Below are 27,340 nucleotides of genomic sequence, written 5' to 3'. Positions count from 1 at the left end.
TTTTTCATCATGAATTATTTATTAAAATCAAGCTGTTTTTATACTTCAAAGGTGCTAAACTAATTGTGTCACCTTTATTTATTACACCGAGACGCAGGTGCAGGTGTCATGTTTGCAAGAAGGATTATGTCTATCCAAATTCGTTGTTTCGCCTTGCAAATTTAACAAAAAAAATAACTTAAAAATAAAATAAATAGAATTGAATGAGAGTATGATGTAGGTGCGTTAAAAATACAAGTCGTACTACTTTATTTTTGGGTGATCAATTTTACCCAGGGATATTAGGAATATTTTAGTCTCTGTCGATTAGTGCGTTTATATATAAACATTCGTGTCATGCCATCATTTTTTATTTGAGTCCTTGCAACTAAAATATAAAAGAAAATCTTCATCATTTTAGCACTTGATCAATAGTTGTATTATATAATTAAATGCGTTTATATGTAGTAATTGATTTGGTTTTTAGAATTAAAGTGAAGATTAAGTTTGGTATTCACTTTCAAACCGTCCTACAAAAACCGTCGCAAATCGAATCGGCGTAAAATGAACCCATATTTACAGTGAGGTAACTATAGGGTTTAATTCTATATAAGTGTAAAATCAGCAATTAATAAGCGTTATTTCAGAGCGGCGTTATTGTGAATCGGCGTAAATCGAACCGACGCAAAATGAGTTTTACCTGTATAATATTTTTGTTTACGTTTGAATCCAATACATTTTGAGTTAAAAAAAAGTTAAGGTTTTTAGATTAAATTATAATAACATTGAGAGATTTAACAAATGTGTAAATTTATATGAAATAAATTGATTTGGTTTTTAGAATTATAGTGAAGATTAAGTTTGATATTCACTTTCAATGTGTATTAATTAAAGATAAAGAAGATTGTTTGAAATCATTAAAAGCAGGTATTCCTACATAATCCGTCGCAAATCGAATCGGCGTAAAATGAACCCATATTTACAGTGAGGTAACTATATGGTTTAGTTCTATATAAGTGTAAAATCAGCAATTAATAAGCGTTATTTCAGAGCGGCGTTATTGTGAATCGGCGTAAATCGAACCGACGCAAAATGAGTTTTACCTGTATAATATTTGAATCCAATAAAGTTTGAGTTAAAAAAAGTTTAAATTATATTAACATTGATTAAAGGTATTCAATATAATTTGTAATCATTTGAAAATGGAGATTTAACATTTAACAAATGTGTGAATTTGTATGAAATAAAGTTTAAGATTTGAATAATAAAGCATTTTTTTTATTTAACCTCAATTAACATTGATTAAGTGTAAAGAAAATTGATTATAATCATGAAAATTAGTGGTTTATTTTGGAACTTTCTTAGATACAATCTCACATAATTGTATAATAAATCTACCGAATGTTATATAATTCGAGAGTTGTTTTTTTTTAAAGAATGTCTGAAGCTTTCAAAATTGAATTTTAAATCTTTACTTTTAATGTGTAAATGAATAAAATATGCTTTGAATGGACATTAATTAAGGGTTGTTGGATTCATTGAAAAACATAAAATATTTCTGAAAGATTCTTATTACAAAATCTGTTAAAAGAAGCACGCGCTGCGTACACAAAAAAAGAAGGGGACGTTTCGGGATCAGAAAAGGGGAACCCCAAATTAATGCCGTATCACATTTAGGGTGTGTCACTGAATGAAACGTAAATTGTGTCCAAAAGAAAAAAAATCCTTTTGATCGAAGCAAAAGTTCCGTACATATTATTTTTTTTCACCCTCCTGTGTGCGATCTACACACCTGGCCATTATTCGATTACAAAGTAGTTACAATTACATGCACACGCGCCAGAAGTTGAATGCAAAATGACCCATATTCATATGGGTGACATATGAATGGGACTGTCTGTGCTTTTGGGGATTTGTTGGTAGAGGAAAGAAGGCGATGGTCGAGAGACGTAATTAAAGTAAACAGAGGAAATATTAAGGAAGGGCCAAGATAAATACTCGATCGGAGAAAGGCTGTGCAAACAGACGTTTGTTTGTAGAGGTAAAACGGTTGGATGATGGAGTAGTCACATTCTTTTTTTTCATTCACCATGTGAATTCATCCTTCGATCTGAATCTATACAATGAAATGTCATGTGAATTAGTAATGCGCATGCGCGTCTTCTTTTTTGGGATGCAGTCTGCACGTGTCTTTATATATAAATAAAATTAATAATGTGATATTTCTAAACTTTACTACTATTTCATAAAATATAAGAAATTTTTCTTAATAATTTGTTAAAATGTCGGCTTAATTCTTTGTATGAAGTGAGCCATGAAAATAAACGTTACTTAATAAAAAAAAAATTGGCGATATTTCTATTAAAAACGTTAATTTTTTTATTAGTTTTTGAAAGATTAGTAATGATTTTCTATAAACTTTACTACTCTTTCATAAACTATAAGAATTTTTACTTAATAATTTGTTACAATTCTTTGTATGAAGTGAGCCATGAAAATAAACGATATTTAATAAAACAAAAAGGTGGCGATATTTCTATTAAGAACATTAATTTTTCATATAGTTTATGAAAGATTAGTAATGATTTTCTATAAACTTTACTACTCTTTCATAAACTATAAGAATTGTACTTAATAATTTGTTAAAATTGCGGAAAAATCCTTTGTATGAAGTGAGCTATGAAAATAAACGTTACTTAATAAAAAAAAAGTTGGCGATATTTTTACTAAGTACATTAATTTTTCATATAGTTTATGAAAGATTAGTAATGATATTTCTAAACTTTACTACTATTTCATAAACTATAAGAAATTTTTCTTAATAATTTGTTAAAATTTCGGCTCAATTCTTTGTATGAAGTGAGCCATGAAAATAAACGTTACTTAATAAAAAAAAGTTTCTGAATCAATATAATTTTAATTTTCATTAACGCTTATTTAATAATGTCATATGAATTTGTGATGCGCGCGCATCTATGATTTAAGACACGCATGCGCGTCGTTGCTTTTAAGATGTAATGTGGACGCGTCTTTATATATAAATCTCTTACAAATTGAATTACTTTGTAAGTTAAGTGTAATTTATACGAGGAGTTTCAAGAATGACTGGTAGTTCGTTCGAGGAACAAAAAAGGATAGGAAGAAGAAAGAAGTTAGAGATTGATTGGAGAAACGGAGCGGTTCACGCTCTATTAATTGTCGCCGCAAATGACTTAATCGCCGCTAAGACTAATTATCCAATGGTCTCCGTATTCCATCGGCGGAAACGCTTTGTGTTATTTTTAGTTATTTATTGTCTATTTTTTTTTTACTATTTTGCGTGTGTGCACTTTTATTGTTTCGTTTTATAATTTGTTGTAAATAATTGAGTCCTACCCACATCAGTCAAACGGCGAATTTCGAGCGCTAATTCAACGTAACGAACGTGCGTACAAAATACGAAAAAAAAAAGAAAGAAAGAAACAACACAACTTTCCCGCATCCCATTAAAATAGTGAAAAATTAATACAGAACAGACCGGTATAATTATTTCTGTGCGCTAGATGCGGGCCCATTGTGTAATAAACATTACACCCCAAGAGCAAATGCAATTACACTTGGAATTATATCATGTTATCGTTTTTAATACAATAACAACAACAACAAAAAAACTTGAACTCATTTTTTGATGTTATAAAACTAAATAATCTAAATCATCAATGAAAAACTGTGATGATATACGTTTCTAATTATAGATTATCGTAACAAAGTTAATTATTATTAACTTTGTTACGGATTAACGGAAAAAATTAACATTTAATTACTACGGATGGGTCAAAGTGACCCATCTATTTATTTTTTTGTTTAAGCAAGAAATACCATTTTGTGTCATATGCACAAGACAAATTTCTTCAACTTGCTCAAAAAAAATTCCCAGACTGTTTTGATCAACAAAACCGGTTTAAAATGATCTTAAATTCATTATGTAATAAGAATTAATCTGTTTTTTTTGGGAAAAAATGATATTTTGTTCTATTTTGTAATATTTAAAAAACGGGTCATTTTGACCCATAGTTGTGGTATATTGATTTGTCCATAGTTGTTACGGGTTAAGGACTTAATTGGTAGAGAAGACACGAAACGGGGTCATCAAAATAGTTAACAATCGGTGATAAATTTTCGTTCGTTAAGGAAAATAAAAACACAATTATCGACGTTGAGAATCGTGTATTTTGTATACAGTTTACATTGTCTGATTGTCTCGTTTTCATTAACTGCTTAAGTGCACATTTGCAGAAACCATTCAATTGTTAATGTTAGTTTATTTTTGAGTATAGTTTAAAAAAAAAAACAAATATTCGGTCGTATATTTGGTTGTAATAGCAAGTAAATTAATGGAGCTTAATTTAGAGTTTGTAGCTACAAACTAATTGGTTTACACGTATCACGCAATCGATATGAAAATAATAATAATAACGTTATTATCGTTATTTCAATTACTGGAGTTGTGCAGAACGCTAATTAAATGTTACGCAACAAAACCGGTTTCGGTGGAAATCATTGCAGCCTCCTGTATCAATTATTATTTGGCAAAACATTAATGAACTCACAAAAGCGATTAATCTACACATTTGCTAATTTATTTCAGGCAATCATAACAAAATCAAATCATGAAAATAATTTAATAAATAGAAATATTTAAAAACATTCAATCATTAATAATTATTAAAATTTTATATAAAAATACCCAAATTAATATATAATATTTTTCGTTAGTTATTAGATAAATAATTACATAAAAGTTGCGTTTTTTTTTTGCGAAAAAATGAACTATAAATACATTTTAGATACATATTTTTTTTGTACACTATTTGTAATTAGTATGTGTATAACTTACAGTTCTTTAGTGCTCGTAATTAACAGTCAACCAAAGTCAATTATAATTTATTTAATATTTGCGTTTGCTGCGTACAATATCGATAATTACAATATATTCATTAAAGTCCAATTAAAAATCGTGTTTGCAAAATATGTATTTATTTCGTTGGAAATGCGCGATTTCTGCGGATTGTTGGTAAAATAAATTCATTAAAATTAAATTAATAAAAATAAAAGAGTCGGTTTTCCGCTGAAAAACCAATATTTTCATGAATCGGAAATATTCGACAAAATAATTGTTTTTTGTTAAATGTAAATGAGAGTGGGAAACGAATTACAAAGGAATTCTGTGGAAATTTAACAATAATTTTAATTTATTTCAAATATTTAATTTTATGTGAAAATAATTAATTAATTTGTAATTTGGTATTTATTGAATTCATAAATTTAGTCTCATCAACATTGTAATCATTTTACTTGTAAGTTTAAACTTAATTTTCCAGATTTAATAGAAAATTTACACCAATTTTTCTTCCCATAAATGGTTATTATTAAACTAAAGAAAAGTAGATAAAACCAGATTTTCACTTAAATTCGCTTGGAATTACTCCAATTGTTACAAATTCAATCGGAATCCGATGGAGAGATAAAAATAAAACAAAAGTTTCACGAAAAGTTGTTTTTTTAATTTTATTTTTTTTCATAAACAAAACTCTTGACTTTCCGCCTATCCTAATATATTTCGTGTTTACGCGATTTAACGAGACAACTTTCTTTCGGGAATTGCTTTATGTCAGAATAAAACGTAAAAATAAAGCAAACAAACACATATTTTTTTTCACTTCTCTTCTCCAGACGTTTTTTTTCTTCTTTTCTTTATGTACGAATTCCTTTGCATGGACACACACAGCAGTAAAGAAACGATGAAATTAGTATTCGTCCTGCGGTGGTCGACGACCATAAAGCCAACGCAAAAATAAGTTATTCAATCCCAAACTAAAATCATTATTGCTTCCTTTTTCCTTTGCGTCATTAATTTTTTTTTCGTATTTATTTATTGGTCGACCTTTTGTTCTTCAACAAAAAACTATGTTAAATTTGCTGATTGTGTTTGTATGGAAATGAGAAACGTCCGAAGAATTGAATGAGAATATTGTAATTAATGCATGTGTTTCTGTAATGATTTTTCTAAACTTTACAAATCTTTCATAAACTATAAGATTTTTACTGAATAATTTGTTACAATTACGGCAATTTTTTTTGTATGAAAATAAACGTTACTTAATAAAAAAAAAGTTGGCGATATTTCTATTAAAAACGTTAATTTTTTATATAGTTTATGAAAGATTAGTAATGATTTTCTATGAACTTTACTACTCTTTCATAAACTATAAGAAATTTTACTTAATAATTTGTTAAAATTGCAGCAAAATCCTTTGTATGAAGTGAGCAATGAAAATAAACGTTACTTAATAAAAAAAAGTTGGCGATATTTCTATTAAAAACGTTAATTTTTTATATAGTTTATGAAAGATTACTAATGATTTTCTATAAACTTCACTACTCTATTATAAACTATAAGAAATTTTACTTAATAATTTGTTAAAATGATGGCAAAATCCTTTGTATGAATTGAGCTATGAAAATAAACGTTACTTAATAAGAAAAAAGTTGGCGATATTTTTACTAAGTACATTAATTTTTCAAATAGTTTATGAAAGATTAGTAATGATTTTTACTAAACTTTAGTACACTTTTATAAACTATAAGAATTGTACTTAATAATTTGTTAAAATTGCGGCAAAATCCTTTGTATGAAGTGAGCCATGAAAATAAACGTACTTAATAAAAAAAAAGTTGACGTTATTTCTATTAAGAACATTAATTTTTCGTATAGTTTATGAAAGATTAGTAATGATTTTGTATAAACTTTACTACTCTATTATAAACTATAAGAAATGTTACTTAATAATTTGTTAAAATGATGGCAAAATCCTTTGTATGAATTGAGCTATGAAAATAAACGTTACTTAATAAAAAAAAAAGTTGGCGATATTTCTATTAAAAACGTTATTTTTTTATATAGTTTATGAAAGATTAGTAATGATTTTCTATAAACTTTATTACAAATTATAACTTTATTATAAACTATAAGAAATGTTACTTAATGATTTGTTAAAATGATGGAAAAATCCTTTGTATGAATTGAGCTATGAAAATAAACGTTACTTAATAAAAAAAGTTGGCGATATTTTTACTAAGTACATTAATTTTTCATATAGTTTATGAAAGATTAGTAATGATTTTTCTAAAATTTACTACTCTTTCATAAACTATAAGAATTGTACTTAATAATTTGTTAAAATTGCGGAAAAATCCTTTGTATGAAGTGAGCTATGAAAATAAACGTTTCTTAATAAAAAAAAAATTGGCGATATTTCTCTTAAGATATGCAAAAATTGCAAATTGACTTTAACTCTTTATTAATATTTAATTTGTCTTTCTTTAAATTTAACACTAAAGTAAAGTTAGAGGACGGAAGTGGCTGAATGAAGATGGACGTCGGTTGTTAAAATGATGGCAAAATCCTTTGTATGAATTGAGCTATGAAAATAAACGTTACTTAATAAAAAAAAAAGTTGGCGATATTTCTATTAAAAACGTTATTTTTTATATAGTTTATGAAAGATTAGTAATGATTTTCTAGAAACTTTACTACTCTATTATAAACTATAAGAAATACTACTTAATAATTTGTTAAAATGACGGCAAAATCCTTTGTATGAATTGAGCTATGAAAATAAACGTTACTTAATAAAAAAAAAAGTTGGCGATATTTCTATTAAAAACGTTAATTTTTTATATAGTTTATGAAAGATTAGTAACGATTTTCTATAAATTTTACTACTCTATTATAAACTATAAGAAATGTTACTTAATAATTTGTTAAAATGATGGCAAAATCCTTTGTATGAATTGAGCTATGAAAATAAACGTTACTTAATAAAAAAAAAGTTGGCGATATTTTTACTAAGTACATTAATTTTTCATATAGTTTATGAAAGATTAGTAATGATATTTCTAAACTTTACTACTATTTCATAAACTATAAGAATTGTACTTAATAATTTGTTAAAATTGCGGCAAAATCCTTTGTATGAAGTGAGCTATGAAAATAAACGTTACTTAATAAAAACAAGTTTGCAATATTTCTATTAAGATATGTAAAAATTGCAAATTGACTTTAACTCATTATTAATATTTAATTTCGTTCTCTTTGTCTTTCTTTAAATTTAACACTAAAACAAAGTTAAAGGACGGAAGTGGCTGAATGAAGATGGACGTCGGTTGCGTGAGGGGATTTCTTGGAAATGTGCGTGCGTTAAATTGGTGTTAATCTAGAGGGGGCTGCGACCCCACGCAAAACGTGGTTGCGGGGTGTATGAAGGAAGGGTACGGACTACAGGACAAATCGCGTTCAATACTTTGGTCGTGACCTAAACTGACCTCTAACTGACCCAGCGAACGTATATAAATGAAATATTTAAATGCAAATAACAAAAAAAGAAAAATCCGTAATTGTAGAAGAACATTATTATTGTGGAACGCGTATCGATTCAAAACTATTTGTATGTATACCTAGGGAGATATCGTACAGAGGAACGTTGCGTTTCGAACGATCGATTTTCTTTTTTGAACACTGCTAGGTCATAGTTTAGTACGGTTGTAAATATAGAAAATATTAAATTAGAGTTATTGGAATTTGAATTGCGGTTATTTCTGTCTCATGTGGTGTTTGAGAATGAAATAGGTGTTGAACTTGTTGGATTAAGGTACAATTGAGAGCGTGTGGTGCATGCGAGGCTCTTCTTGCAAATGTAGGACGACGATGAAATTCTATATAACCAGTAGTAATTTAACGCTCCGCTCCGACAGCAGAAGGAATAGAATAGACGTTCAATTACTACCCCAGATTTGCTCTCGCTTTACCTAACTGTCACCGAGAGAGCGACTTTTATTTCGCTCAACGAGCGTGTAAAGCCAACACTGACGAACGAAGAAAACATCACTTAATTGTTATAATTATCCATCATTTGTTAATTGTAAAGCGGAAGAATTTATACAAGCTTTTCTCAATCTTTTATCCAATATATTTGTAATTATACTCACATCAAATTGTCTATAAAACATTGTTTTTTTGACAGCTGTCATTTCATTAGATTCAGAACTTTGCATCATGTAAAGCGGATGATTCTATACCAGCTTTTCTCAACCTTTTATCCGAGTCACACAACATATTTGTCTAATACTGTGTGATATTTTTGACTCAATGTGACAGCTGTCATTTTCGTTGTCATTAAGTTGACACAGATTTATACTTTACAACATATTAATTTTTTATCATTTGCCAAATGTAAAGAATCTATACCAGGTTTTCACGCAAGATGACAGCAGTCATTTCATGTTGTTTGGCATAAAGGTGACAGCTGTCATTTGATGTTGTCATTAGATTGATAATCATTGATTTATACTCTGCATCATATTAACTTTCCTTAATTTGTCATATGTAAATCGGAAGAATCTTTACCAGCTTTTCTCAATCTTTTATCCGCGTAATCCAATATATTTGTTTATAATTATACTGCAACATAATTGTCTATAAAAATAATGTTTTTGACATAAGGTGACAGCTGTCATTTCAGGTTGTCATTGGATTGAGAATCTTCATATTATTTATACAATATTTTCTAAATGTAAAACGTAATCATTTATACCAGCCTTTCTCAATCTTTAATAGGCTCAACTCAAAAAAAATATTTGTAATTATACTAAGACACAACTATCTATAAAATAATGTTTTTGACGCAAGGTGACAGCTGTCATTTCATATTGTTGGCATGAAGGAGACAGCTGTCATTTCATGTTGTTGGCATATAGGTGACAGCTGTCATTTCATGTTGTTTGGCATAAAGGTTACAGCTGTCATTTCATGTTGTCATTATATAGATAATCGTTGATTTAAACTCTGCATCATATTAACTATCCATATTTTGCTAAATGTAAAGCGGAATAATCTTTACCAGCTTTTCTCAATCCTTTATCCGCGTGACCCAATATATTTGTTTGTAGTTATACTGCAACACAATTGTTTATAAAAATAATGTTTTTGATGCAAAGTGACAGCTGTCATTTCATGTTATTTGGCATGAAGGTGACAGCTGTCATTTTATGTTGTGATTAGATAGATAATCGTTGATTTGTACTCTGCATCATATTTACTATCCAAAATTTGCTAAATAGAAAGCGTAAGAATCTTTACCAGCTTTTCTCAATCTTTTATCCTCGTGATCCAATATATTTGTTTATAATTATATTGCAACATAATTGTCTATAGAAATAATGTTTTTGACGCAAAGTGACAGCTGTCATTTTACGTTGTCATTGGAATAATTATCCATTATTTTCCAAATGAAAAGCCTTTCTCAACTTTTTATCAGCGCGACTCAACATATGTGCTTGTATTTACTGCGACCTAATTGTCAACAAAATTATTTATTTGACGCAAGGTGACAGCTGTCATTTCACATTGATATAAGATCATATATTTTTTTTTATTAGATCGACTATTAAATGTATTTCTTACAAAATTAAATATCAAAGTTTGATTGTGTATACTTGGCACGCAAATAAACCATGACCTTTTAGTTTCCTGCTTTTGTTCCAACTGCGAAATGGAAAACTGCCTCAGTTATCGACGAATGGCACACAACAATTTATAAATCATTAACAAACGGCGCGCATGATTTATGCCTGCGCACATTTCCCGAGGATAACGATAGTTCGCTGAAGAGGCGAAATTTAATGCACGATAATGAAATATATATTTGTTGCCCATGGGAATCTCATGTTATATGTGCACACGGGTTTTAGTATCTACGAGAGAAAGAAGAGCGAGCTGTAGATGGTGTAGAGCCACGGGCGCAACGGCTTATCGATTAAATAATTTCAACCATTTGGAATGCACACACACAGAGAAGAGGAGAGACCTGTGCAGGCGAGGAAAGGAAGGAGATACTAGTCATTAGTAAATCCAATATTTGCTCCATAATAATCTGGATGCAAAAAAAGGTAGTTAAGTGCCCTTCCGTTCAAGGGGAAGAGAAAAATAAATTTAACTTATCGACTTTTCCAATATTTCTTGATTAATTTAGCTTAATTCGAACACTTTATTGACTTTATCTATTTAGACTTTAAATTTTTCATAAAGAAAATATAAAAATTTATTTCAAGATTCTAAGAAATGCTCATCACTAAACCTATTGTGGATAAGCAAGTAATGAAAAAAGGTTGTTCGCAGTTGTTATTAGTTATGGGTTTTGTGTCTTGTCGACAATAAAACAGTGTTTGGAAGGAATGTAAGTATGCGTTGATGATGATGATGACGACGATGATAATAATAATTTATCTATGCATATAAAATAACTCTGGAAATACCATTAACGTTTTCTCGGTAAACCACTTATAAAATAAATAAGTTAATCCTAAACGATTTCCTTATATTATTGCGTGCCATTAAGCATTCAGCGTAAGAGTAAAATCCTGATATTTCTGCGCGAAGTAAACGTAAACATTTTCAACCTTCCAGTGAGGAGAGGAGGAACCGTATGCACGTGGGAAGGCCGCAAGGCAAACTATTTATTGTTATTGCTTTTCGCAGACTGCTTGCTCCGATTGAATACCAACAGAGCATTAATTGGTAGAATATATTACCTGTGTAATTATAAGCATCATTATTGATTTTATTTTTTTTGCAATTAATTAACTTTTATTGAGTTTATAAAATATAATTTAACGAGGCTCTAACATAGATGATTTTATGTGTTGATCAGAAGAATTTCCGTCGACTTCTACTATAAGTTAACCATAATTAATTCAATAAATGTTATTGGTTTCATATTTTTTTTAATTACGTTTAAAAGTAATTAGAATTACCTGATTCGTACTGTATGGTAATTATTAACTATCAATGAAAGTTTCGATTTGTATTTAATTTTTGGTTCATTATCTAAATTAGTAATTAACTATCATTTATAAAGAATTTTAATGATTGAATTAGATGATGTAAATCTTAAGGAGAAAGTTTATACAGAAACAATTGCAAACTTTTATCAAACAAAATGTTACTGTTAATTGCTTTTAATAAATATTACAGTTGTTATGGTTACTAATTCCTGAAACTTTTTAATTATTAGATAGACTATGGGCAAAATTAATACCATTAAATAACTTGTATATAAAAGAAATTAATAATATGCTTTTTATACAACTAGTATAACAAAGTCTTTAGTTAATTAATTAATCGATTTGCATACAGTTTTTGGTATAATCTGCAGCATTTTATGAATTAACAGTTTGCGGATGAGGGGCGGATATAATCGCCTTATCGCAGAAGAAGTCTCTTCGCAGTATTCTGTAGAGATTTATTATGGCTTATTAACAAATCTCTGTATGCAAAGGGTTAAATTAGTAAACTATGATCTATTTATTTTATAAGAAAATTGGTAATTTTAACAAGTGTATGTTTAGTATGAAGATGAGTTATTGAATTGATTTAATCGGATGTGAAAAACAACTTTCATGCTGTTGTTGGTCTATGCATGTATGCAGAGGAATCTCTATTAAGAAATAAATCCGGAGCCGAGAAGCATCTCGATCGCAAGTTTATATACCCTAACCCCGGAGCAGCAAGACCATTATTATCCGAGAATTAACATTGGACGAGCCGCAAACAGTAAATTGAATTATCCTTAAGGATGGACGTGAGTGCGTGAGAAGATGAAAGGGGGGTAAGAGAGAGAAAGAGGAAGACTTTGGCTCGGTCAGGCGTACTCGTGGTCCATAACTCACATCGAATGATAATGTTATATCATTATGGTCGGTGTTTATATGGAAGGTAAGGTCGTGTCTTTTAATAACACGCTCGCCCACGCCTTTCGCTAATTCAACGTGACCCACCATCTTGTTTCATGCATTATGTATGAAGACGTAAATAAAACCTCCCGAGCGCGCTGTGACCATTTTCTTCTCTAGACACAAGATTCTTTAGGCAAGATTCCTATAAAAGGTTTAGACTTATGATGGGAATAACATTTTATTGTTTATAGAGGACATTCAACTTTCAAAACACATTTCTAAATGTCCAAGATTGATCCAAGATGAAAGCATTTTTAAAAATGGTTTTATATAGATTTAGAAGGTTTAAAGATTGTTGTTTTCAGTGTTCAGACAGTGTATGCAGACTACTCAAAGTTATAGATTGTAAATCTAAGTATAGAACGATATGGAGCAGTCAATGTCAAGAGCAGTTTCAAAAAAAGAAAATTGCGTTTCACCAGGATTCGTTGGAAGGTCAACAAGTCGAGATGATCTTCAGGCATCCACTTGGCAGCGTCCTAGTTTTGTAGGCGTCCCGGATTACTGCTGGAACTTTGGTCTCCCGGTGCAAACTAAATCACGATATGAACCTAGACGAAAAATGACAAACAAATTGTGCGAATTTATGGTCTTGGCATCTTCAACAAACGGACTTACATCTAGTTTATATGTATAATTTAATATTGTGTTGAAGAGAACGAGTTGGAAAAGTAGCAGCTGCATAATGATATTTGCTTCAATAATGGATTGGATGATTAATTTTCTTTTTTTTTCTGAGAATCCCTCCAATTCGAATGTCTGGTGCACGCTAATATTCGCTTGAATTATATATGAGGGTATGTGTGGAACATACGTGTCTGCGTTATGGGAAATGGGACGACCACATTTTGATCATTAAATGATACGTAATTGTTTCCATTACGTGCATCATCGATCGACCATTCCATGTCGACCATCCGCGAAATAATCGTTTCAACCCAATTTTTGGACTTGAACACTATAGTAGTAGTAACACTACCTTCACTTTTCGAAATTTATAAACAAAAATATAGAAGGTATGTTAATTCTCACTTCCTTTTTCGACGATCTAGATTGGCTAATATCTAGTTTTACATCATGTATTTTAATTAAATGTTAACAAATGATACATTTTTTCCGTCTTAATAAACTTTCAAAAATTTATCTCGTAGCTTCATAATAATAAACTGCAATTCAAATAGGCGAATAATTAACAATATTTTAATTAATTTAGTTAATATTTTCTAAATATAATTTCCAAAATTCATTTTGATGTAAAATTTATTTTGAAAATTTATTTTAGAATTCTTTTACCTTGGACCAAATATCTAATTTGCGCCCTCGACATAAGAGATCAATATTTAAATTGCGCCCCATTCACCTCAAGAAAACAATACTATTACCTATTGGCGCCCATATTTTCAAATTACTCTTGGAATTAATAAATTCTATAAATGTTATTGGTTTCATATACTTTTTAATTAGGTTTAAAACTAATTAGAATTACCTGAATCGTACTGTATAGTAATTATCTAATGAATACAACATTATCTTAAGTAAACATTGATCTAAGTTTATGTTAATGATGATTGAATTAGATGATGTAAATCTTAATATAAAAATGACTAAGTTTATTTACTATTTTATACTGAAACAATTGCAGAATGTAACTAAACAAAATTTTAATTGTTTTTCATAAATACTATAGTTGTTATGGTTACTTGTTTCTAAAACCCTTTTATTATTTGTATATAATTATGTGAGGACAAGAAGTCTTAAACCGATAGATTTTGGGTCAAATTAATACCAATAAAAATTTGTAAATGAAAAAAAAAATAAGATTTTGTAAAACTAATGAAAATTGCTTCAAATAAATTTTAATTCTCTTAAATTTAAAATTTAATTAAATTAATTTATAAGTTTTCTAAATATAATTTCCATTAGATGAGAAAAGTAATTTTGTATATATTATATATAAATATAAGTAAGTTTTTTTACTATTTTTATACAGAAATAATTACAGAATATAACTAAATTGATTGTTTTTCATAAAAACTATAGTTCTTATTATAGTGACTTGTTTGTAAAACTCTTCTATTATTGGTATATAATTATTGCTTCAAATAAATTTTAATTCTCTTAAGTTTAAAATTTAATTAAATTAATTTATAAGTTTTCTAAATATAATTTCCATTAGATGAGAAAAATAATTTTGATGTAAAAAATATTTAGAAAATTTATTTTAGTTACCTTGGACCTTGGTAAATCAATGGGGATAGATCGGTTAATTTGTGCCCACTCTCAATACTAATACAAATTACTTGCTTTATTGGCGCCCCCACGATTGGTGCGCCTGTGGCCGTCGCCCCTATCGCTCTTCTTTTGCTGTGACGCAATGAAATTACTCTTTGTATTAAGAATTAAAGTTAATAAAATTGACGATGAGAAAGACAATTTTAACGAAATTCAAAGTTTTTCTTTTAAATTGGAAATTGTATGATTATATAAATTACATGAATTAAATGAAACACTGAGTATATTGTATTGTATTGTGTACATTTTTCCTGCAACTAAACAATAACATAGCCTAATTCAACTGAATAATCTTTCGCTCCGGATCTGCGTACGCCGGATATTAATGACTCAATTACTATGTTAATTGATTTACGCGCATTATTACCATGTAGTTTGCTCACTTGCTGTGCAACACGCCGTCCGCATTGATATTTATGGTATGTACAGGGTGGTCAGACAATTCACTCTCTCTTACTCAACCCACACTCAATTTTCATCATTTTTGGGAATAGAAAAACCATGCGGAGGAGGACCGTGACGAAATTTTAATGATACGTTCAATAATTTTTCGAATCGAACTCCTCCATCCTTCATTATAAATCGCGTTTCGCAATTTCCTCTTTAATGCTTTTTGTTTGTTGATCCTTTTATGTGTTTTATTCCATGTTGTAGCAGATGAACTTATTAAGTGGAAAAGGACAAAGTGCATGCGTATGTAATTATCGTACAGTAAATTGTGAGGGAATTACGACTGCGCTTACATACCGCAAAAGTAAAACTACAATTTTGAGGTCGTAATTATATGTTGCTAGTACTGGCTACTTGCAGAACACATGTAATTATTGCCGCGAATCACAATGCTTGCGACATGTGGAATCAGGGGCTTTTCACTATTAGAAGATCGTGAACTATCTAACAAAACTGTTTGCAGTTTGAAAGTTAAACAACTCTCACTTTAATTGAGCTTCCAATTCGTTAGTTTCTCTTCAATTTATTTGAAGTAATACCTATAAAACAATAGAAATTCTATCAAAAAAAGTGTATATTACTTAGTAATACCTAATTTTCTGAAAACATCAATAAGTAACTTCTTTCAAATCTTCATTTTATTTAGTAAAATTTAATATTGAAACTTGTGTACTTCAAATACTTTGATTTGCTGTTTAAATAACTTCAAGTTATTGGTTTCCCTTCGATTTTAAATAATACCCTTTGTGGTTCCACCAAAGGACCACATAAAGAATAATTATTTCCCAAGTGGTTCCACAGTGAAACCACATGATATTTTTAATAAAATTAATCTGGGACACAAAGGTTTAAATTTGAATAAAGAAACATTAATAAATTCTGTTACATAATTACTTAAAAGAATCAACTTCTTCATTTTATCTAATTAAGTATCATTAGAGTATCAATTGATTATTTTTGATAAAAGTTGATAATACTTTGTGGTTCCACCATGAGACCACGTAAAGATTAATTATTTCCAAGTAGTTCATTCATTGGTAAAGTATGACACTTTTTTTTAACCTATTGTAACACGATAACACTCGTGTACATAAAAAAAACACAAGATATATCAATCTTCAACCCGCTAGGGCGTGAGTCCGTGACGTGGGAAGGTTCAGGGCGCCACTTCCTTTTATAGAGAGGAAGAACTCTATCAACTGCTTCCAGATCAGCAACTTCTTCTCCGACGGTGGGCCTTAGCTCCTCTAGAGCACCAACACCGTCCTCTTGGAGATTACAAATATATCAGAATATCTTCTTAAACTGGAGACCTCAACCGTCTTCTTTCGCGGTTCGCTGCGGTCTCCCCGAATTTTGGAAACATAGTTGCAACGTGGAGCGCACTTGCAGCGTTGTCGATTTTACCACGTTACACTATTTTATCTAAAAAATATACCTAATTTTCAGAAAACATCAATAATTAACTTCTTTCAAAACTTCATTTTATTTAATGAAATTTAATATTGAAACTTGTGTACATCAAATACTTCGATTTTCTCTTTAAATAACTCTAAATTATTGATTTCTTTTCGATTTAAAATAATACCCTTTGTGGTTCCACCATGGGACCACATAAACAATAATTATTTCCCAAGTGGTTCCACAGTGAAACCACATGTTTTTTTCAAAAACTAATCAAAAGTAGAAACATTTGATCATTCATTCATTGTAAAGTGTGACACATTTTTTTAATTTATTTTATCTAAAAAATATACCTAATTTTCAGAAAACATCCATAATTAACTTCTTTCAAATCTTCATTTTAATTAGTGAAATTTAATATTGAAACTTGTGTACATTAAATACTTCGATTTTTTTTAAATAACTGCAAATTGTTGGTTTATTGTCGATTTAAAATAATACCCTTTGTGGTTCCACCATGGGACCACATAAAGAATAATTATTTCCCAAGTGATTCCACAGTAAAACCACATGTTTTTCAAAAACCAAAGTGTAAAGTATTATACATTTTTAACCTAATTTATTTAAAAAATCGATATTTTTGATAAAATTAATCTGGGCTACAATTCTGTTACATAAATACTTAAAAGAATCAACTTCTTCATTTTATCTTGTGATAATTCAATTGATTTTTTTTGATAAGAGTTGTTAATATAATTGACATAGAGAGCAAAATTCAATTCGTATTCACCTGAAATACTATAGTTAATTGACAGAGCGATGGATGGTTTCCAATTGTTTGCAAATCAGATTAATTTTGATCAATAATAGTGTCAAATATTAGTATTCTATTGTCGTGTCACATTTGAAATGATTTGCGTGTAGTTAGTTGTGTATATCACAGGTATTTGAATGATGATATGGTAATCGTGACGTAAAGGTACAAGGTACAATTATATAATCTTTCACCATATGACGTAAGATAATTATAAAAAAAAATCAAGCTGTAGCTTGTCAAAAAAGTTGGTAAAATTAGATAATACTATAAAATTGATAGGCATGAAGTAAGTAGGTTAATATGAAATGAAATGGCATATTCACATTATGGTAGATTTCAGTAAAAATTATAAGATATAAGATGCTGATGTTGGCATGAGTATGTTATACCTCTAAATATTTATTGGATTCGGAATACTAAATGCGGTTTCTATGATTTATGTATGGAAAGGTAAAGGCCATCTTCTGCTTCTTTTTTTTTTCTTCTTCTCTTGTTGGTTTTTCTTTAGGATTGCGTAATAAATAAGTAGTAAGTTTTAGAGGAAATTTGCTTCTATTTTTTTTGCAAGTCTTTTCAAGGCGCAACAAACTCGCGGTCTCGTGTGTGACTATGTAACTTATTATTATTTTATCTGGTAGTTTTATTTTTACGTAACGTAACCGTAGCGGCCGGCTACGACGAGGTCATGCGGGTGTCGTAGTCGGTAACAATTTACATGCACCGATGCGGGAAGGGGCGGCAGCAGCACATACATACATAAACATGTTTTCGAGTCATCCATATGGATTTCATTGAAGGACGACCGCACGTACATAATATACCCGCAGGACACTAATTATCGACGTGTTATCCACACACACACACATATTCACTGTACCATGCAAACACTTTTCGTCGAGCTGCTTACTTAAAATGTGCAACTATTTTGCATTTTTAGGGGGAGAGAGAGAGAGAACCTGGTAACCCACTTGCATAACGCCTCAGTAATCATTTGTCGTTTACTACTACTAAACGTCGCTTTTAACAATTTATACAATACACATTTTGTAAAAAAAAAACTATAAATTAAGTACAGAAGAATTGGTTTTTCTTTTTCAAGCTTTGTCTATAAACGAGGAATAAAATAATTTGTTAATATTCTTCAGACTTTCTCTACACATAGAGAATAATAAAATTTGTTTATGTTCTTCAAACTTTGCTTATGAATCAGGAGTAAAAGAATTGGTTTATATTCTTCATACTTTGTCTACTTAATAAAAGTATAAGAAGTTTTATTAATCAGAATTTTTCTACCAATAAGTATCAGGACAATGGTTTATGTTCTTCAGATTTTGTCTATATATCAGAAGTAGAAAACATTATATTATTTAGACTTTGTTTACAAATCAGGACTAAAATAATTGGTTTATGTACATCATCATTTGTCTACAAATTAAGTGTAGAAGAGTTTATTTTTTTTTAATCGGACTTTGTCTACATATTAGAATTAGAAGAATTTTTATTTATCAAATTAGGACTAGAAGAATTGGTTTATATTTCTCAGTCTGTCTAACTAATAAACAGTAGAAGAATTAATTTATGTTCATTATAGACTTATATCTGCAAATCAGGACTAAAATAATTCAAACTTTGTTTACAAATCAGCTATTTTATTCCTGATTTGTAGACAAAGTTTGAAGATTATATTATTTAGTCTTTGTCTACAAATAAATAGTAGAATAATTAGTTTAAGTTATTCACACTTTGTCCACATATCAGAGGTAGAGGAATTTATAATCTTCAGATTTTGTCTATAAATCAGGATTAGAATAATTGGTCTATATTTGTCAGACTTTATCTATAAATTATGTTTTAGATTCCTAAGAATTGGTCTACTAATTAAGAGTAGAAGAATTGGTTTATGTTCTTCAAACTTTGTCAAAATATCAAAAGCAGAAAAATGTATATTATTCAGACTTACAAACCAGGAGTAAAATAATTGGTTTATATTCTTCAGATTTTGACTATAAATTTGAACTAGAAGAATTGGTTTATGTTCTTCAGACTTTGTCTACATATCAGAAGTAGAAGAAAGTATATTAATCAGACTTTGTCTACAAACCAGGAGTAAAAGAATTAATTTATATTTCTCAGATTTTGACTACAAATTAGAACTAGAAGAATTGATAGATTCCTCAGAATTTGTCTACTAATAAAGAGTAGAAGAATTGGTTTATGTTCTTCACACTTTGTCTACATATCAGTAGAAAAATGTATATTATTCATTCATTATCTTCAAACTTTGTCTACAAACCAGGAGTATAAGAATTGGTTTATATTCTTCAGATTTTGACTATAAATTGGAACTAGAACAATTGATTTAGATTCATTAGAATTTGTCTACTAATAAAGAGTAGAAGAATTGTTTTATGTTCTTCAGGCTTTGTCTATATATCATAAGTAGAAAAATGTATATTATTCAGACTTTGTCTTCACACTTTGTCTACAAACCAGCAGTGAAATAATTGGTTTATGTTCTTCAGACTTTGTTTACATATCAGAAGTAGAAAAATGTATCTTATTCAAACTTTGTCTACAAACCAAAGAATATAAAATAATTGGTTTATTTTCATCATCCTTTGTCTACAAATAAAGAATATAATTATTGGTTTATATTTTTCAGAATTGGTCTGTAAAATAAATGATTTATATTCTTCAGATTTTGTCTACAAATCTGGATTAGAATACTTAATTTATATTGTTCAGAATTTGTGTACAAATCCCTGATTATTCCTACAATTACTTTACTATACCAATTATTTAAAGAATCGAAAAATTACAAAACCAGATCAAATCAAATACAATTTTCTTAAATATTTCCTTAAGATTAAATTAACTATAAATCTTATATTTACAAGGTTCTGCTACAATTTGATATAATCATTAAAAATTATAGAAATATTCTATTTCAAAACTAGGAAAATATATTAAATATTATCTGAATATTTGGAAATATTATAAGATAAAAATGGAATTAATTTGTACAAAAATAATAATCTTTTCCATTAATGAAATATCTTCAATTAATTATACATTTAGATAATTAATTATAATCAATTCGCTGTGATAAACGTATGAAAATTTGACCTATTACAATAATAATAGCAAACGTTTGCTGTTTCTTTACTTTATATTTTCTCTCTCTGTTCTCTAAACGCTGATTGTTGTTAAACGAAAGAAGACTTTGAAAGTTCGGTGGTAAACAGAATGCAATTAAATTTTAATCGTGTATTTTTCCTTCCACAAAAACAAAACCATGGAAAATAACTGTGCGTCGGGGGGACAATTCATCAATTTTTGCAGACGTTATTTTGCGAAATTCTGCAGAAACGATGTAACAGAAATAATGCAGAAATAAATTTCCTTCTCGAAAGGATGGGCTTATGGTAAATAGTTTCATGCATGCATGCAAACAAACAGAAGCCCATAAACTTTCACGCACATGTTTACATCTACATACATACATGATTTAAGCATTTTAAAAGTGCGGAGCAGCGTTAAAAGATTAATCGAAACTTTCTTGCTCACAGATAATTAATTGATCGATACAAATAATAAGAGAAGGAATCATGTAGAAAGTAGCGCAATTATTATTTCTCAATCCGATCTATTAATAAAACTCCTTTCGTTTTGTTGTTGTTGTTTGTTATATTTTATTCATTTTTTTTTTGATTCCGACACATTCATGATTTATACATCAAATATGAATGCAATTTGTATCGAATACACACCCATATTTCGTTATGTAAACAAATTACGTATTAATTAGGATTATAGGAAACTTTCCAACGAGTTAATAACTCGTATGTTTACAAAAAGTTTTCAATGAAAGTGCGATGATCTATACTTCGCAAAAGTTGGATTATTTATTGCCTCCATAAATATCCTTTTATTTTTACCATCTAATTGTATGTTTTTATATACTTTTGTGTTCAAATATTTTGGTTTATAAGAAAATATTGTTGTTTGGAATTATATAACGAATCTATTGAAGCATGATTGCCAAGTTCTTGTGCTGAAAACCGCCGAAACATTATATTAAATAATAAAAGATAAGTGGATAAAGGCTGTAATCGACAATTTACCGCAACGAATGTTTGCGTATTTGCAACCAAAAAAGCTGATATATAGTTCATACTTCTGAGGTATTCAAACTGCACATCCAAAGCTATGCATTTAGGCTCTGGGCGCGCGCTAAACGTCTGCAATTATGTAATAAAAGCGCGATACTTTCTTAGCTTATTGCATCTCTTCGCGTGTAGACCGCTGAGCAATGATTTATGAAAAAAAAGTAATAAAAAAAATGTTAACTCAACAAAAAAATATAATATAAATTATATAGTCGTCGTTGCAAATTCCTTGTTTCTCGGTAGAAACTACGTGTTTGTTTATTTTGTATTTACGTTACACTTTCCATCTACAAGTTCAGTGTAAACATCAGGATTGTAATTTGATATATATATAAAAAAAAGAGTAATTTGTTTATTGAGGTCAATGAAAATTTGATTTATTCATTCATCAAAATCTCGACAAACGTAATCTCGACAGTATCAAAATCCCGACAGAATCTTTTTTTATTTGATTGTCGGTATTTCCATTCACATCTATTGAATTTATGAAATTATGTAATAGATTGAAATTTGTATTAATATTATGTATTTTTTTTGTTGTAAATTCAGATTTGACTGCCGATGGTGCTAATGAGGGTCCGGGGGCACCATGGAAAGCTGACCATGGGGTAATTCGAAAACCTCCTCCCCCGACAACAACAACAACAAAAACAACACGAAAGAACTAACGATCGTCGTCCCTCCGCCGCCCAACACTTTACCAAGGACGAAGCGAAGAAGGAGAAAAAAAGGAAACCGCGATTTACATTTAAATTGAGTGCAATAATACGAATCAATCGAGGCGGGAAACAAATTAAATTGAAGCTTTTTTTAGTAAACTTTAGTGACTCTCTTTTACATACATTTTGAATCGACCTATACACTTACCTAATATTAAATATATTTCATACTTTATATATATTTAAAAACAACAAAAAGGATCATATTTTTTATTGTGTGACCGCGCGCGCGACTATTGCACGAACATTGTGTCGGAAGGATTACATTTCTTTTTGTATTTGCTGCAAGGATTGATCTCGCTACAAAAGGAAGTGTTGCGTGAAGAAGGATATACCGGGAAGAAGGAACCAAAGTGTGTGATTAGTTTTGGGCGTATATTTATAGCTGGATTTACTTTATAATCACTAAAAGGGAAGGAAGACTTACAGAGAAAATAAACAAGATTGAAAGGTAAGGCTTATTTTTAGATGAAGCTCTAACGTTTTTTTAATGCTGCATCCGCACTATGAGACGTCAGGCGTACCAACTTTTGTAGGTTGTCAAATTTCAGCTGTCTCGTATCAAGCTTAATCCGTAGTATTTACATGTTTAATTTAACTCTTTGAGGGAGATGGGACACGCATTGTACCAGCTTTTGAATATGCTTAGTGGGGCATTATTTTAAGTTTCTAGGAAATGTCCTTTGGTTGATATGTTAAGGGATGAACATTGATTCAGTTGATGAAGTTGTCTAGAAATTTAGGAATTTCTGGCCTTTCAAAGGGTTAATTGCGTAATGTTAGTAATAAATTAGTAGGATAATTATTGATTTTACTGAAAGCAATAATAACGGTGATAAATCATTTGTAGTGTGAAAGATCTGGAATAAATTAGATAAAGTTATAATTTATATGAGCCAATGAGTGGCGGGAATCGGCGAGAAACACGATCCATTTGAGTACGTCCAATTATAGAGGCTTCTCTAGTGATATGGGCAAATAGGTTTCGCTGCAGATAAGAGGCAAAGTACAATACGTTGTATGTTATCGAGGTCAGAAAATAATGAATCAATTGTTGATGGATGCGCCATTGATCTATGGGGCCATCATCTCCACCCCCAATCCTCGTAACACCATGCCTTATTATTTATTTATAAGCGTGGAGACAAACAGGGTCAACGAGATAAAGTCCAGAAGGAAAACGGCTCACGGCTCTAATATGCATATAATCCACGGATAATTCTCCAACACGATACTCTCTGCTGTCTTCTCGCTTTCTCTCTCTCTCTCACACACACATACACACACGTGCGTAAATGCACCTATAATACCACCGATTCGCGACTATAATAACACAGGCAACACCAGTGGACGCCATCCGATGCGGAACGAGGGAACAACACAATAAAAACAATTTCCATTGTGCTAGAAAATCTGGAATTACACTACTCTCCTACCTTTTTCTTTTTTTTTCGTCTCTTTTATTTCCTTCCTTCTCTCCGCCAGACAATATTTTATATACCCAGACTAATTGTCTAGCTGAAACGACAATAACAACAACAACATCGAAAGAAGCTAATCATAAAGAGGATGCTTGATGAGGTTCACCGAACGAACTGCAAACTACTATGTTGCACACAAAGGTAAACAAAAAGTCTGACGCTCATCAACTGTAATAGCTTTTGAAACATATACAACAACAAAAAAAAAGAAGTTTATCATTTATTAAGTCAGTATCCATTAAGCTCAGATATTGTGATTGGATTGGCAACACTATGATTCCATTATATAATTAAAATGTAAAAAAAATTAAAGTTATTAGTTGCACTACTTCTTATATACTAGAGGTATTGATACCGGTTTTAAAAAGTCGCGAAATGACAACTGTCACCTTGTGTCAAAGCAATTTTGTTGCGAAATGACAGCTGTCATTTTATATCACTGTGTAACTACATACAAATATATTGGATTGCGAAGCTAAAAGTATATACACCAGGTTTTTTTGTTAAATGTGAATTTTGAAAACCGGTTTTTTAAGTCGATTTTTATATAAACCATACATATCTGAAGTATACAGAAATTGCTAGTAACTAATACTTGTTCTTATAAGATAGATGATCTCAAAACTTACAAATATATTGGATTGCAAAGCTTAAATTGTTGAAAAACGCTGTTGTATATTACTAGGGTTTATCGGTTCTTAACTTTTTGATTTAGTATATAAACCGGTTTTTTTTGTTAAATGTGAGATTTGAAAACCGGTTTTTAAGTAGATTTTTATATAAACCATATATACTATATTATCTGAAGTATACAAAAATTGCTAGTAACTAATACTTGTTCTTATAGGACAGATGATCTCAAAACATACAAATATATTGGATTGCAAAGCTAAAACATTGAAAAACGCTGTTGTATTTTACTAGGGTTTATCGGTTTTTAACTTTTTGATTGAGTATAAAAACCGGTTTTTTGTGTTAAATGTGAGATTTGAAAACCGGTTTTTAAGTCGATTTTTATATAAATCATATATACTATACTATCTGAAGTATACTAAAATTGCTGAAAACTAATACTTGTTCTTATAGGACAGATGTTCTCAAAACATACAAATTTATTGGATTTCAAAGCTAAAAGGTTGAAAAACGCTGTTGTATATTACTAGGGTTTATCGGTTGTTAACTTTTTGATTTAGTATATAAACCGGTTTCTTTTGTTAAATGTGAGATTTGAAAACCGGTTTTTAAGTCGATTTTTATATAAACCATGTATACTATATTATCTGAAGTATACAAAAATTGTTAACTAATACTTGTTCTTATAGGACAGATGATCTCAAAACTTAAAACTCTACTTTTTAAACTAAAAATCATCATAATTACTGAATAATTTCATAAAACTTTCCTTTCACCGGTCTTATTTTATTGGCTTAGTCATCTTGTTGTTGCGTTGAGAAATGTAGTTTCTTGCCATAATAACATAATGATAGTAGCATTTTTTTAACTGGTTTAATTTACCAATAAGTACGTTACTAATTGATTCGAGTTCAATTTAGAAGTGTTTACGCTGCAGATAGATAGCTCCAGCACATTGGAAACCAAATGTGCATAAAATCCGTTGTGAAATAGTGTGTGTGACCAGAGGCGGTGGTAAATGTAAATATATAAAAAAAAGATGAGAATGCGCGAGAGATGAGAGTTTAATGCTTTTTCGTCTAAATGCTATTTATATCGCGAGTTTATGACCTCGCAGTTATCATCAATGAAAATAAAGTAAACAAAAATTTGCACTCTGGTATTGAAGGCGTCGAGTTCGCATGGTGAAGAGAGGAGTGGAGAGGAATGGAAAGGCCAGTGGAAGCGATTTAGGAATCGGTGGGAACGAGAAACCCGATGCAGAGCTATTTTGGAAGACGGCCAACTGCAATAGAACGTCGGAAAAATCAATAATAGTAAAAAGGAAAACGCATACACGGACGGCTTTGTTTACAGAATTTCCTACAGTCGCAACTTTTATTATTTGTCACACACAAAAAAATAATAACAGAATTGAATTTCGCATATTTGAGATGAAATTATCGTCGGATGCCAAGGAAAATACGCGCAGTTTCAACAATACCTCCGTCTCATTTTCCTGATGCAAAGCAGACGTGAGAGGTCTTGGCTTGCAGTAGTATTGACCTTAGCATAATATTTATTGGCCGACGATGGGTAACTTTTTGGAAAGAAGGTGGCTTGCAGCAAATATTTATGCAACAAGGTGAGAACAATGATGACCTTGTTGATCTACAAACTTTTTGGGAAGTGGAAATATTTTAATGTTTATTATAACACAAATAGACTTTGGATTTAGTACAGGAAGATTAGATTATGTCCAACGTATACATAAATAGATATTTTTGATGCAGCAAACATTAGTTTTACAAAAAACGTAATATTCAGGAAGTGGAATATCATAATATTAATATATTGAAGATTTATGTCAAATTTTTCTTTAAATTTTAATAATTTTTTGTAAAAATTCATAAAATCTAAATTCTAGTAATATTTGTCATCATCCTAATGCGTTCTGTAATTGTTTTATTTAATTTCTACAAACTTTGATAATCGAATTTACAATCTGACAAAAAAAAAGCAGCTCCAAATTATCTGCACGATTTTTCGCTGTAAAATCCTGCGCGTAACGTAATTAAAGCGCGACCAGAGTTTGGAACTGGGCCACGACAAAGTGATTAAATTTTAATTTGATCCACCTTCCTCGAAACGTAAACATTCCGAAAAACCACAACAACAACGACGACGACGGAGATGGCACCGAAAAATGAAGAAATAAGTCATGCAGCAAGTACGTTTCATCTTGTCGTTCTTATTTACTCGTTTCTTCCATCTCGACGGACGGATGAGAAACGGGTTGTCAAAATAAAAGAGCGCTTGGATATAATAAAAATAAAATCTGATGTGAAAACAGGATACACAGGGAGAAGAAGGAATGAGAAACAAAGAGAGAAAGAAAAGGATGCAGACAAGACAGCACGAGGAAACACCGAAAGGTCGAATGTAAGGAGAGGAAAAATATAAAAGATATTCTCGTAAAGCTGAAACGTTAAAATCAAACCGTTTTGTCTAATTATAAAAAATACCGAAATTGCATGAAATATTCGAACGAATATTATTACTAATACTTAAGCAACAAACTAATTA

General features: G+C 29.9%; 1 protein-coding gene and 1 long non-coding RNA gene across 4 annotated transcripts in view; both read left to right on the top strand.

Moving 5' to 3' along the window:
• Positions 1-22,596, top strand: part of LOC108569172 — a 48,756-nt gene extending 26,160 nt beyond the window's left edge. Inside the window, exon 2 of the long non-coding RNA XR_001891324.1 lies at positions 22,492-22,596. This is a non-coding gene — a long non-coding RNA (uncharacterized LOC108569172). The remainder of the gene's footprint in view (positions 1-22,491) is intronic.
• A 217-nt stretch (positions 22,597-22,813) lies between these two features.
• LOC108569171 (ecdysone receptor-like) overlaps positions 22,814-27,340 on the top strand; it is an 82,430-nt gene continuing 77,903 nt past the window's right edge. For all 3 annotated transcript variants that reach the window (XM_017930623.1, XM_017930622.1, XM_017930624.1), the window contains exon 1: positions 22,814-23,112. The gene's annotated coding sequence lies outside the window, so the exon portion shown is untranslated. The remainder of the gene's footprint in view (positions 23,113-27,340) is intronic.

Source organism: Nicrophorus vespilloides, unplaced genomic scaffold, assembly GCF_001412225.1.
Source record: "Nicrophorus vespilloides isolate i.1.1-1 unplaced genomic scaffold, Nicve_v1.0, whole genome shotgun sequence".
NCBI lineage: Eukaryota > Metazoa > Arthropoda > Insecta > Coleoptera > Silphidae > Nicrophorus > Nicrophorus vespilloides.
Note: the sequence above shows the minus strand (reverse complement) of the source record. Positions and strands in the feature narration are given on the sequence as shown.